Here is a 14,543-nt window from a genome sequence, read left to right as displayed (position 1 = left end):
TTAAACCTAGTAGTAATCTTTAAAATCTAAGATTGTAGTAACTAGGTATAATACATACTATATTATAGTAATTATTATAATTAATCTATATCAGTGCTTCTTCATTGATATTTTTTAGCATAAATACAGCGGTTACAAAGTAGAAAGTATGCAGAATTATAGAAAATTTTGAGACCACTTTTTTGTCTCTTGTTTTTGTCCTGGATCGAAAGGGCTCGTGATTCTGAGTAGGAAAAACATAAAATTGACCTACCTTAGAAAAAATATTTTTGGTGATTTTTCTCGCGAAAATGCCCACCTTCCAATACAGATTTTACTAAAAAAATTAACATGGCTGATTCTACAGATGACGGAGCCACTAGTACTTACATGTTTGTGTTGAATTAAGAGCCGTGTGAAGAGCTGGGAGGGCTAGGGCGCCGCATGCTGCTCGAGGCTGAAGCTTGTCACCGGTGGCAGACTGTCAACTTTCCGCCTGTCAGCCCACTGGGGAGGTTTAGGACCAAGGGTGACCAATAAGGTCCAATATTACATTAAATAAAGTGCTTTCAATGTGGACTACAGACAAATTTAGTTACCAATTAGCAAGTACAGTTTATTTATGTGTCTTACCAAAAAAGAAAATTTTGTAAAGTTTTTCTCACTTCTTCGTAAGGTATATAGGTACTTATAGTTATTATGCATTTATTATAAGTATGTTTCCAAACTTTTAAACATCACAGATTTTAAATACTACATCGCAATGAAATGAATTTGAACAATTTATCACTTGATCAAACAACACTGATTGGTTTTAGCCTACAATAAAACCTTGTTAAAAAGCCAAACCATCTAAAACTTTTTCCTATCCCATCCTCACTGGCCATTGACCGCCGTCAAGAAATTCAACCTTTCAAGTATCTTCTGTGACATAAAAACAAAAGAAGTTCGGCCATCACGCCCGCCGGGCAGCAAACCCCAAATTTTCAAACTAAATAAAAACCGGAAAATGAACCAGGACAGGTAAACAGCAGCAAGATGAATCGCTCGGGGCTCCTGCTCTGGTGGCTACTTTTCATTCTTTTCGAAGTAAGTTTTGTTCACTTTCCTATGTGCTAAAGTTTTGGATTGTGACCATGGTAGCCTTGTGCAGGGAGTCAAATTTGGCTGGAAGTAATCCCTATTAGCAAAGTGCGTGGAGGAGTGGTGAAAATTGTCACAAAAATCATCATTCTCTTATGGAAATGTCAAACGTCAAATATTGAAAGTATTGGATCTAATTTGACTCCAGTTTTAAATAGAAGAGACTACGAAATGCCTCTTGTATCTTGGCAAATAGCACCATCCTTGACGTAAGACTTGGCATGAAGGTTAGCATGGTCGAAGTCTTCGAAACTTAGTCGTGGCGTATATAGCCGCCATTCAGACATCGTAAGATAAGTGTCAAGACCAATGTAAATTTTGATTTGTGGAAATGAATATTCAACTTTGAATTGAATGAGAGACCTTTTTGTTTCTGAGTGGCTAGAGTTTACACTTATATTATGACTTAATACCTAAAACCGTATTTTGCACTGATAAAACTTTAACTTTATCTAATTTCCTTTTTAAGATCTTAAATTGTACTTTCGTGAAATGTGAGTTTTCTTATGTCTTCAAATAGGTATTCTTCATGTGAAGACAGTGTGTTTGGATATATTTATGGTTTTCATGTTATTTACCTTCTAGAAAAGGAATAAGAATAACTTGCTGCCAGACCGCGCGACTGTATTTATTTATACTTATATTATTGTGCCTATTTCTGTAGCTTGTGTGCAGTTTATAAACATTTTTTTCAGCAATTATAGTGTGGTAAGTTTGTTTATACAACGGTAATAAATAAGCATACATCCCGCCAGGTGATAAGCGGTCTCCGGAGCTAACAGACACCTGCAACTCCAAAGCATGCGTGTTGATAACCACTAACTCGTTTTTTTGACCTCTAGCAACCTCATTCACCAAAAGGTACACAACTCTATGTCTATGGAGACTACGTCTGTGTTTATCTGGCGGTTTTCTGCAATGTGGGGGAAAGTTACTGTGATAATGATAAAGAACTATTTATTTTTGTTCAGTTAATACGTTTAGGGACAGTACAGCCTACGACCAACACTAGTTCGTTTTAGTTGGATTATTTTGAAAACCGTCACTGTTTACCTGACTAGTTTTGCTAGCATAATTTTGAGAATTCTATTATTCTGTGAACAAATCGTGCTGCCCGTGCTCTTTCATAATGCGCTGTCTGTGTGGTCTGTGGTGACGTGCTGGCCTGCTTGCAGGTAGTGAGGGGGGCCCGAGCGTGGTGCACGCCGTGCTGCCGGTGCTCTGTGTCTGTGTGGTCTGTGGTGACGTGCTGGCCTGCTTGCAGGTAGTGAGGGGGGCCCGAGCGTGGTGCACGCCGTGCTGCCGGTGCTCTGTGTCTGTGTGTCTGTGGTGACGTGCTGGCCTGCTTGCAGGTAGTGAGGGGGGCCCGAGCGTGGTGCACGCCGTGCTGCCGGTGCTCTGTGTCTGTGTGTCTGTGGTGACGTGCTGGCCTGCTTGCAGGTAGTGAGGGGGGCCCGAGCGTGGTGCACGCCGTGCTGCCGGTGCTCTGTGTCTGTGTGTCTGTGGTGACGTGCTGGCCTGCTTGCAGGTAGTGAGGGGGGCCCGAGCGTGGTACACGCCGTGCTGCCGGTGCTCTGTGTCTGTGTGTCTGTGGTGACGTGCTGGCCTGCTTGCAGGTGGCGAGGGGGGCCCGAGCGTGCTGCACGCCGTGCTGCCCGTGCTGCACGCGCTGCTGCTGCTGCACCCGCACCTGCACATAGGTATCGCTCCGTTGAGGCCACAGTATGCACTCGCTTAACTGTTTTGCAAATATGACACAAAGAAGTTGCTTGTCTTTATATATTTTTCATAAAATTTTATTTGACAAGCAGAAACGTCGGCAATTGATGCCGCTAAACTTAGAATAAATTTGAGATTTAAACTCGCCCACTTGATCCAGAGGTCGCGAGTTAGCTCACCCAAGGCAATACTAGTTTTTCTAATTTCGTATTTACTTTGACCGAGAAACCTTTGTTGTTAAATCTAATATTACAAAATAATCAAACTTTCCATGTTTTACTTAGGTATATAATTATGAAAAAACAATTTTTAAAGATAGGCATATGTAGCACACCTTCTTTGTTTCATATTTGTAACGTGCATTGCAAATTGATTCTAGTTACCTGCATATTACCCTTTTATTAACCAAATCAGTACCGATAAGTTTTCCCCTGTTTGAAGTTAAGCGACTCATACACTTGTGTATTTTTACCTCAACTCAACTGCGACACCTATATGCAGTGGTGGATTAGGCAGACTTAATTATAAAGGCAGTGGTGGATGTGGCATTTACATTTACTCGTACAATGATCCGCCACTGCCTATAGGAGTCCAAACCATCGATCAGACATGCTCAGTATAGATTTGTACTTCAATACTTTTAATTTTATAGGATTACGTATACAAAACAGGCTTTTTGGGAAACGTGGTCAATTTGTATATAACCAACCCAGGCTCCAGGATTGCATTCCCTTGACCCCTATCCCCCGGCCCCTGGATCCACGAATGGAATAAACGAAACTTTGTTTTATTCGCTAATCTGTTCCATTCGTGCCGGCTTTTCTGAATTGAGCTGTAATTTATTAAAGTTTGAAGAAGCGTGTTAAGATATAAGCGAGCCCATTGGCATCGGATCCCTTTGTTTGACATAATGATTGAAAGTCATAATATAATGATTGCCAGATTATCATCAATCATGATTCATCTTAGTTCTGAAAAAAATGTGGATAAACGATACCTACATTATCACTTAACCCCTCAAACGCCTTGTTCCAGATCAGTCCCAGGCAATGTAAACTGTAATTAACAGATTGAAAGTTATTAATTCGGAAGCAAATTTTTGACAACGGCGTTCCAGGGGTTAAGACTTTATGGGAACCAGAGAGAGCCCGTTGGCTCCGGTGTGTGGTGGTGACTGTAGCGGCCGGTTGTCCGCAGATAGCGGCCGCGGCGTGGGCCTGCTGCGACTGCTGCTACCCGCCCTGCCGTCGCCGTCCGCGCGGCTGCTGCAGCTAGGTATCGCTCCGTAAGTTGAGGCCACACGCTGTAGACACGTACAAGGTGGAAAAACACGCTCTGGTGTTTACGGGCGGAAAGTTTATTGCAAACGCTTGCAGACAACTTGCAATATTCTTACGCTCCGAGTTACACACAATGTTTTTTTCCCCTCACTAGCTCGGAAACACGTGTTTTGTCCTTTAATACCAGCGGGTAAAAACGCATTTTATCCACTAGTGGGTAAAATAATTTGACCTTGAAATAAATCAAATTAACTGCTTTAAAATTGACAAAAGTAGGTGAATCTAGTAATAAAGATGATTTACCACCTGTGAAACTACTGGAAGCAGTGATAAACGCATTTTTTGCGCTGTAGTTTCCTCGCTATAGTGAGGGGAAAAGTTTTGTGTTACACTCTGGTGCAAATGTATTTTACTTCTCGTGTGTTAAAAATCTCGCAAGTTCAGGATTTTATTCTCGAACCACTCGCTTCGCTCGTGGTTCAACTATAGAATCCTTTCACTTGCTCGTTTTTCAATTCCACACTCGGCGTTAAAATACAACTTTGCCCCCTTGTATATTAACAAATAACTGTTATCACCCTAACAACAAATGAAATATGAAAGTTAATTTCCCTCCAGGGCCCTTAGTTTTTCCACTCTGTATAAACAAGAGAAGTTTTTTACATGGATTTTCGTACCCTGGCACTGAGCTGGCGCTGGCACTATTATACACATCGCAATGTCGGTGCGAGCAGCATATGCAACGTGGGGTTCAATTAAAGATCTGAAGGACATGCCTGTTCCGTGTTGTTCTGATTTCACATTTAGGAGAAAAAAAATGTTTAACGCGAAAACTTCAATATATTGTAAATGGGTAAAAGAAGGGTAGAAGTTTATTATTTAAACGATACATGCAACTTCGCAGGGAGTTATAGTTATAGCACACTTATATAACTTTATGTCCAGATTTCAAATAGATTTAACTACATATCCGTTTATTTTTATTCATTTAATAGTAATGGTTAGGTCTAAGTCGGCCTGCACTCCATACATAACTCGAATTTTTCAAAGTCCAATTATTTTTTCTAATCCATATAAAATATTGTAATATAAAATGGATACAGTTAAGTTTTATTCCCGTCCTATCGCTCTAATATGCTAAGAATATTTAGAAAGCTCAGACACTGAGAAAATCCATGTGGAAATCGTCTCTCCTTTACTTGTGTGTGTATTAGATTTTCCTCAACTTATTGCGACACCTATAAGCAGTGGCGGATCGGGCTGTAGACGTAAAGGCAGTGGCGGAGGCCGTAGCGCTTGCTAGATCCGCCACTGCCTATGGGGGTTCAATAAACGTTGGGGGTAGATAGTCACCTGCAATAATTCTACAGTACGGGTGGCCGCAAAAATATCTGTCTGTTGACACGGTCGTTTTGGAAAAGCTATAGAGCGGATTCCATATTTTTGCGCCCTTCGAAAAGTAACTATTATTGCAGGGGCCCATTTCTCGAAGCTTGCAAGCTACAATTTACAAAAGTGGTACCTAGTCAATGTGTAATATGACAAGTTGGAAAGAGACTTCAGTTTGTAACTTGTAACTTTTAGTTTTCTCTGTACAAAGTGTATATTAATATTTTTCCCTTGAAGTTAAAAAAAAAGCTAAGAATTGGTCAGTTACAGGCGCCCGCTGTGGATCTCGCCCCAAACGAAAGGATCTCGGAAATTGCTCTAATGAAGATAAAGATCGATCTAGCTAGGTCTCATTTTCGAGTGAACACATATGTTTTCCGAGCGAATTTCGTCTTCCAGATTAAATTAAATTGATACTTTACTTTTTAACACTATTTTTCTCGAGCGTAATGCTGCCGGTAGAACGAAAACATGTCTTATTTATCATGCAGACTTCGTTGGAATGAGAAATGAGCTGAATATTGTACGTCTTATATCGCTCGCTAAAATTGAAACTGTGGGCATTTGGCGAAGAGCTGCGATTGTCATTCGCAGGCTTCACTACCGGCTTTTTGCTATATGTGGGCTGGTTGTTGCAGGTAGTCCGCCAGGTGCAGGGCTGCAGCCCCTGTTGCTGCCCGTGCTGCCGCTCCGAGTGCCGCCGCGGCTGCGTATAGTGTCGCCGCGTGAGTCCCCTCCGCGAGGCCTATATGCAGTGGCGGATGGCGGACGGCAGTGGTGGCCCGTAGTGTCTGGTAATCCGCCACTGCCTATAGGAACGCTGATTTGGCACCTGTGCAGTGGCGGATTTGCCTTAAGGCTCATTTAGACGGCGAAAATTTGAAAATGCGATTATAGTTAGTAACTAAGTATAATCGCATTCTCAAATTTTCGTTAGTTACATTGCGGACACACAGTTCACACTAATCGAAAAACATGTGTAAATGAGCCTTTTTCCCCTGACCGCCAGGCCGTGCTGTCATTCCATTCGATTCAATTTTAATTCGAGTCTTTATGATATAATATGTATGAACGATTAAAGAAATCATGGTTATTGGCAAGTTTTGACGTGTGGTGGGCGTTAGACGCTGATCAATTACATCCAAGCCTCCGATCAGGGTAATTAACAGGGGTGGGAAAAACGGTCGTCATTTTTAATCAGAGCCGGCTCTAGGGGGGAGGGGGAGGGGAGCTGATCAAGTCCAAGAGGGGCGCCAAATTGTATCTTTTTTACTTTTTGCCCCCCCTCGAAATAAGTCTAGATTCGGCACTGTGTTTAAGTTCAAAAGCTGCTTTTGACGTGACATAAAAACGGTTTAATTATGCCTTAAAAAATCCTTATCATCAGGTCGTATGTTATGGTATTTTTTTTTCAAAATGGCGGACAGATTTCTCGACCCTTAGTAATGACCGCGTTCTCATCACCTTATCAGCGATGCGCTATGCTGACAAGACGAAGACTGTAGTTTTCGTAAGGAAACTTGCATGGCCTGTACAAGAGCCTGTTCGCAGCTCGTCGGGCAGGCGTGCGGCTGCTGCAACTGTTGCTGCTACTGCTGCCGGCAGTGCTACAAGCCCAAGTGTCGCCGCGGCTGCCTCCCCGACTGCGCATAGGTATCGCATCGTAAGTTGAGGCCCGCAACACCGCACAGCGCCATTTTAGACGGGGACTATCGCACTCTCTCATTTTTCAACCTGCAGGGCAATCATGGTCGCGCGATAAATGATAAAACATCGGGCCGTCCCTAGTGCGATAGGGACGGCCTGATGTTTATATCATTTATCGTGCGACCATAATTGCCTGCCTGGATACTGACGTTGATTTTTTTAGCCGTGTATTGTAGTTATAGTTAAGTATGACGCGTTCGTTAGTTTTTGTTTTTCGACTTATAAGGCAAGTCTTAATAGTGCCCGACACGTTTGACCATTAAATTACATTCTGTCACATTTATTGACAATTAATTAAAATTGAAAAACTGCTACTTTTAGTTATTGAAGTGATAAACTAGTTTCACTCAAATAAAATAAAAACGATTGGGACAGCTATGACCTGAATATAAATTGAGTATCAGTGTTTTCAGTAATGTTAATATCCAGAGACAACAATGGAGAGGACGGTTTTCGCGCGATTGTTCCCAATGTAACGGAAAAGGCGTTACATTTCTTAACATTATTTCTTAACCTCAACTTGTTGCGAAGCCTATACGCAGTGGCGGATTAGTTGTAAGCTAGATTAGTGAGTTTCTGAGGCAGTGGTGGCGTCGTGGCATTGGCTAGGAATCCGCCACTGCCTATAGGACGGACATTCCAAATAGGGCAATTTGTCTTAAGGGGCGCCTAATTCGTCTTTTTTTACTTCCCCCCCCCCCCCCCCTCCCCAATTGAAAAGTCTAGATCCGGCACTGTTCCGTGAAAAAAAAAGTTAGACTCATACTTGGGCCTTATGTTTTCAGAATTGCGGGCGTTTTGTCGAACTTTGATAATCAGGGCTACGTTCCCATGTTGTCAGTCGTAATGCATTTGGTTTTCGTACTGAAACTGTTCATAGGCTGTAGCCCACAACCAAGTCAGTGCTGTAGCCTGTACAACACAGCCTGTAGCCTGTACAACACAGCCTGTAGCCTGTACAGCACAGCCTGTAGCTTGTACAACACAGTCTGTAGCCTGACAACGCAGCCTGTAGCCTGACAATGCAGTATGTAGCCTGTACAAGAGCCTGTTCGCAGCTCGTCGGGCAGGCGCGCGGCTGCTGCAACTGTTGCTGCCGCTGCTGCCGCGGGTGCTGCCAGCCGGCGGGTTGCTGCGAGTAGGTCTCGCATCGTAAGTTGAGGCACGCAACATTCAACAACGCCTTTTTTAAAGCGGACTATCGTAACACTCATTCTTCATCCTGGATATTGACGTTATTGATTTTTTCATTTTTTACTCAGTTTGATGTAATGCAGGCATACCAGGCAGGCAGGCAGGCAGGCCCGATCGTTAGTTTTGTTAAACTAAGGGTTGGTTGCACCAAAACGTCTGTCACCGTTAAAGCATTCGTTAAATTTTATAGTATGGCAAGTTCCATAGACGTCTGCTGCGTGACGATGATGTGTCTGTCAAATGTGGTTGATGCAACTGGCCCTAAGAGTGAAAAAACGGGGCTCACTTAAATTTTTTAAATTGAAAAATAATAAACGATTGCGATAGCTGTGATGAAAATACATCAAATTGTGTATAAATATTTTCAGTAATGTTAATATCCGGAGTTTTGGCGCGATTGTTCCCATTCTGTCTCTCAAGGACCTCAACTTGTTGCGAAGCCTATACGCAGTGGTGGATTAGTTGTAAGCTAGATTAGTGAGTTTCTGAGGCAGTGGTGGCGTCGTGGCATTGGCTAGGAGTCCGCCGCTGCCTATAGGATGGACATTCCAAAGAGTGGTCTTTATCGAGAATGCGAAATCTGATTTACCACCCTCTCTTCTGTGTCGAGACCCGAATATCAAGTCCAGGAGCAGCTCCTAATTCGGATTCTTTTACTTTTTGAACCCCCTCCCCCTCCCGTCAAAAAGTCTATAGATCCGGCACTGTGTTTAACAGATTACTTCTTGTATACCTATAGCCTGATAACGCATCCTGTCACCTGTACAACACAGCTTTTAGCCTGGCAGCGTAGCCTATGACCTAACAACGCAGCCTGTAGCCTGTACAAAGCCTATAGCCTGACATCGCAGCCTGTCGCCTGTACACCAGCCTGTTCGCAGCTCGTCGGGCAGGCGCGCGGCTGCTGCAACTGCTGCTGCCGCTGCTGCCGGCTCTGCTGCTTGCCGGAGTGTCGCCGCGGCTGCGGATAGGTATCGCATCGTAAGCTGAGGCACGCAACATCCAATGTCCTCTCTATTTTCATTTCTGCATTTACTTGTTGTTTTTATCGAAAATAGAGAGGACGTTTACGGGCGATTGTTCCCATCGATTCTCTATTATTAACCTCAACTTGTTGCGAAGCCTATGTGCAGTGGCGGATTAGTTGTAAGCTAGATTAGTGAGTTTTGAGGCAGTGGTGGTGTCGTGGCATTGGCTAGGAATCCGCCACTGCCTATAGGATGGACATTCCAAAAAAATATCGAAAGACGCGTACGACAACTACTTACTATGATAATGATAACCAGAAAGCTGCTTACTTGAATCCTTTCGTCTGTTGCGAGAATCGGGCATCATGTGCAATTCAACTTAAAGTCCAAGGTTATTATTTAACACATTTTAATTTTTTGACAAGCTAACAGATGAACGGATACTTTGCTTTATTCTACTACCTATGTATTATGTTCTGATTCTGACTTGTAAATCACATCATTTATTTCGTACTTTTTTTTTTGGATGTCCTAGAGCGCAAATTGGCTTTTCCCCTGTAATACAGGATGGTTATTTAGTCAATCGTAATTAAAGTAAAGTATTATTATGATATCAAGACGAAAATCGTGAAAAAATTCTCAGATCTGGGGCCCGTTTCTCGAAAGGTACAACCTTGTAATTACAAGTGTGTTTCCATGACAACCCATACGATTTGACAGTTCGCGCACTTGTAATACAAGGCTTGTACCTTTCGAGAAATGGGCCCCTGGGGCCCATTTCTCAAAACTGAAAGTTACAAGTTACAAGCGGAAGTCTCTTTCCAACTTGTCATTTTAGACTTTGACTACCACTTGTAAATTGTAACTTGTAGCTTCGAGAAATGGGGCCCAGGCTGTCAAAATGAAACTGCCAAATTTTTTATACAATGTTCTGGGTTGCGGACTGCGGTCTGTAATAAAATTTACGTATGTATTCACCTCCTTTTCCTCGCGCGGCAAAAGTGTTATAGACTTGCCTCGGCCGACGCAGTGTGTGGGTTTGTCTCGTCTCGACCAAGCAACCTGCCTCGCTCGAGGCACGTCTACAATGACTAAATAAACATCCCGTAGTGGTTATGGGCGCCTGTCCCTTACAAACGTGTTCTGCTTGTCGGCAGGTCATAAGCCAAGCGTACGGTTGCAGCACGTGCTGCAAGAAGAAGGCCTGTAGCCCGCCTCGCTGCCCCGGCGGCTGCAAACCCAAGTACTGGTGACCGTCTCTCCACTCATGGTGAGTTACCCCCCCGACCCCCCACAAGGGTACAGCCCCCACAGGAGTGTAGCCCCCTCACTGCCCCGCCTAAGTACTGGTGACCGTCTTTCCAGCTTTCCACTCATAGTGAGTCCCCTTCCACCACGTACAATCTCGTGGTCAGTTAAGTCACCAGTCACTATACTCCCCCGCGCGGCCTACGGTTCAGAGATGCCTTGATCAGGTAAATCCACAAAAAAATTAAAAACTACGACATATCAATGACATGCAGGTACGCACCCTTAAAAATAACAGAATTATAAAAAAAACGCTGTAATGCAGAGGGCGGCATTTTTCGTTTTACTTAGTCGGAACGGAAGTGTTCTTAGCCATGTATGTATGATAGCCATGTATGGGTTTTTTCAAAATTAAAATGTTGTATTGTGGTTATTTAATGTTAGTTAATTGGGTTTACAGCAGAGTGATTGTACCCCACAGTTCGCATGGGTCCTGGCGAGGCTGGCGCTGCTGCTGTGGCTCGCGCTGGCCACGGCGGCGTGCGGCAAGAAGACCGTGCTCGTGTGCCGTCCCGCGCCCGGCCAGCCGCCCGCCTGCAGGCCAGGTCAGTAGAGTTGTGCCTGCTCGTTCGCTGAAAAGATCGCTCCCAACTAGTACGATCTCCGAAGTGTACTAGTTCGTTCTTTTAGGACATTTAGTACAGTAGTACAACGAGAGAGCGAGAGACAAATCAATTGCGTGCAGTAACGCTCGCTCGTACTAGCCGAGAGCGGATCGGCCGTTTTCGCGCGCTCTCGGTCCGAGTCAGTCGGTTCTAGTTCGGTTGCGGTCGGATCACATGGATCGCTTGGCTGTCCTTGTCACTCCTCGGCTCTTCGCTCCTTTCGCTCCCATTCTGTTGCGCGTGTGTAAGTGTACTAAATGTACTAGAGAGCAGAATCATTTGGGAGTAATTCGGTCTGCAGAGAATCGTGTCTTTTGTACTATTAGTGTACATGTACTAATAGTACAAAAGACACAAGCCTACAGGTCAAGCAGTCTCATCTAACTCGCCCGTGACGTCACACGGACATCCCAGCCGCTCACAACTCGTCCGTGACGTCATACGGTCAGCCGCCCGCCTGAGGTTGTTTTTTTATCCTTTGCCATTTTGCGCCCCTCCTATGGGTTGGCAAGCCGCTCCACTCGCTCTACCCTAGAACCGGCCCTGTTCAGATCTAACTCGTCCGTGACGTCACATGGTCAGGTGAGAAGGCTGCCGCCTCCTCCAAGGCAGCCGCCTGCCTGCAGGACAGGTGAGTGACGTGACGTCACATAAACACGTTCAAATCTATCTTAGATAGACGGTCAACCAAATGTGTGGCACTAAAAAGGCGGCAAAGTTGAAAAATGTAGGGCTCACCGGCCTGTTGTCTTCATAAAGCGCGTGCCTTTCTAAACAGACGTTGATTAAATTTTATACACTGATCAACGAGCCATAACACTTGTGGAATGAAAATGTCGAGGCGTAGGTTTGATTCCCATAGATAATTTGAATTTCGCGCCTGTTTTAGTACCAAGATTTGGTCGACTGTCAAAAACAATCTCATGTGTGACGTCACAGTTTCAGGTGTGATGGTGGGTCGCAATTGACAATATTTCATATTTCCGGAAAATCGTTATGGAAATTTCAAAATGAAAACCATTCCTGTAAAAATGATTCAGGAACTTAGGTACCTAAAATATTTTCGATGTTTTTCTTGTATTCATTTTGGAGAAAATCGGTCATTTATAAATGTAAATCGGAGGTGTGACGTCGCTTCCATCACTGAATCAAGTACGACTTCAGACATGATTTTTGATGTTTTGATTTCGATTTGATTTGTCAGACGGTCTGTTCTAAACTAACGACTCTTTTTCAATTTAGATTTTTTTAAATGTTCTTTTCTGATAGCCCATAAAATGCATAAGTTTAAATATTGAGAAATTGTCAATACAGACCAGCCGCCTGTCAGCCAACCGCCTCCGTCCTCCTGCTGCAGGCGTTAGTCATCTCAAGTCGTCTGTGACGTCACGATCATGTGTGAGGGCGGCACGACGGGCCGCGCGCCTGCAGGCAAGGTGAGTGACGTCGCTCGGTCAGGTGTGAGGGGGCAAGATGGGCCGCGCGCCTGCAGGCAAGGTGAGTGACTTCGCTCGGTCAGGTCTGAGGGGTCAAGATGGGCCACGCGCCTGCGGCAAGGTGAGTGACGTCACTCGGTCAGGTGTGAGGGGTCAAGATGGGCCGCGCGCCTGCAGGCAAGGTGAGTGACGTCGCTCGGTCAGGTGTGAGGCAGCAAGATGTGCCGCGCGCCTGCAGGCAAGGTGAGTGACGTCGCTCGGTCAGGTGTGAGGGGGCAAGATGGGCCGCGCGCCTGCAGGCAAGGTGAGTGACTTCGCTCGGTCAGGTGTGAGGCAGCAAGATGTGCCGCGCGCCTGCAGGCAAGGTGAGTGACTTCGCTCGGTCAGGTGTGAGGGGTCAAGATGGGCCACGCGCCTGCAGGCAAGGTACTGGCAGTCAATAACTGACCTAAACAAATATTCATGAATATTTTTGATGCTGTCATGAGGTCATGACCGATTTCGACCACAGCGACTATGTGATCTGGAATTAGTTGGAATTCCAAGAAACGTATAGGTGCTCCACTCTCTGGTGTGCCTTTAAGTGGCCTGCCTGCAGGCAAGGCGAGACGTCACACTCTGCACTGCAGCTGCGCAAGACTGCGATTGTTTTATAGATATAGCGAACCTATACCCCTGTAACTGTACATAGACCGGTCAAGCAAATCTAATAGTCACTAAAAAGCGCGAAATTCAGAATTTCTATGCAACAATGCCCCTTACATTTTTAAAGGCGCCTTTTCTAATGACGAGTATTGCTTCGGCGTCTTTAAATTCTAGTTTATCTTTTCCATATGTATGTATATTATATATTAATAAAGAAACTATGTACAACGACTAGTTGACGTCGTTGATTTCGGAATGTGCTACATATTGTATTGTTTTGTCCGCAGATCTCGACACCCGCCCCCCCGCTAAGTAAATGATTCACAAAGTCAATAAACCGTTCTGTTGAATAGTGCGCCAGCATTTTATTTATTACCGATCCCCTCTAGTGTAAGGGCTGAGTGCACGGTCACACTGGGCGTGCACGTGCAGCGGGGCGCGGCGTGCAAGTCAACCCCCCCCCCCCCCGGCCGTACGCTCCGCACTGTTGGTCCAGGTCTTACTTAAAGCACAGCATAATAAACCGCCCACCCCCTCTCGGTTACCTCACAGTTACCGCCTGTCAAAAATGCGAACAGTCGACCTGTCATATTTCACTCATACAAGCATGGAACGCGTTCAATCAATCAATCAATTATTTTATCGTTCTCCTACACGAGCTTAGACTGTGTGCTAGGAACGCGCCTCTTTCATATAATTGATCGCCAGTGTCCGAGATGTGCTTAAAGGCTGTGACCCAATAGGCTTATTTTTTTTCCTACTAGTCAAATCAGCTTCTTTTTATGAACTGTCAAAACGATTTGCTCATATGGAATTACTATGAAATACTGAGGACTGACGTCACGATAAATTCATTTACTTTATACCTATTTTTCTCTTTGACTTATTAATATAATTAATTATGTTTAAACATAACTACTGTCCATATTTTTCTTCTAATTAGGTGGTTGCTTTATGTCGTGCCAGGGCCGGATTAAGGGTAGAGCGAGTGGAGCGGCCGCTCTAGGCGCCACATGGTAAGGGGGCGCCATAATCGAGAATGTGGAAAAATCCATACAAAAAATTATACGTTGCGTGGGCGCACACATATCACAAAATGGCGAGAGGAGTCGGAAATGAATCCACCTATTGAAAATCTAGATTTGTAATTCAGATTAGAGGAAAGTTGCA

The 14,543-nt window shown here is 44.4% G+C and overlaps 1 long non-coding RNA gene across 2 annotated transcripts; it reads left to right on the top strand.

Annotated features, from left to right (window-relative positions):
* Positions 1-620: 620 nt before the first annotated feature.
* Positions 621-13,728, top strand: LOC125238859. Of its 2 annotated transcripts, XR_007178478.1 has the most exons (6): positions 621-1,068; positions 4,039-4,126; positions 10,537-10,649; positions 11,109-11,232; positions 12,607-12,728; positions 13,661-13,728. It is a non-coding gene; the product is annotated as an uncharacterized LOC125238859 (long non-coding RNA). The 2 variants fall into 2 exon arrangements; XR_007178477.1 differs by lacking the exons at positions 4,039-4,126; positions 12,607-12,728.
* The last annotated feature ends 815 nt before the right edge of the window (positions 13,729-14,543 follow it).

Source organism: Leguminivora glycinivorella, chromosome 24, assembly GCF_023078275.1.
Source record: "Leguminivora glycinivorella isolate SPB_JAAS2020 chromosome 24, LegGlyc_1.1, whole genome shotgun sequence".
In the NCBI taxonomy this organism is placed as follows: domain Eukaryota; kingdom Metazoa; phylum Arthropoda; class Insecta; order Lepidoptera; family Tortricidae; genus Leguminivora; species Leguminivora glycinivorella.
This window is presented reverse-complemented; position numbering and strand designations above follow the sequence as displayed.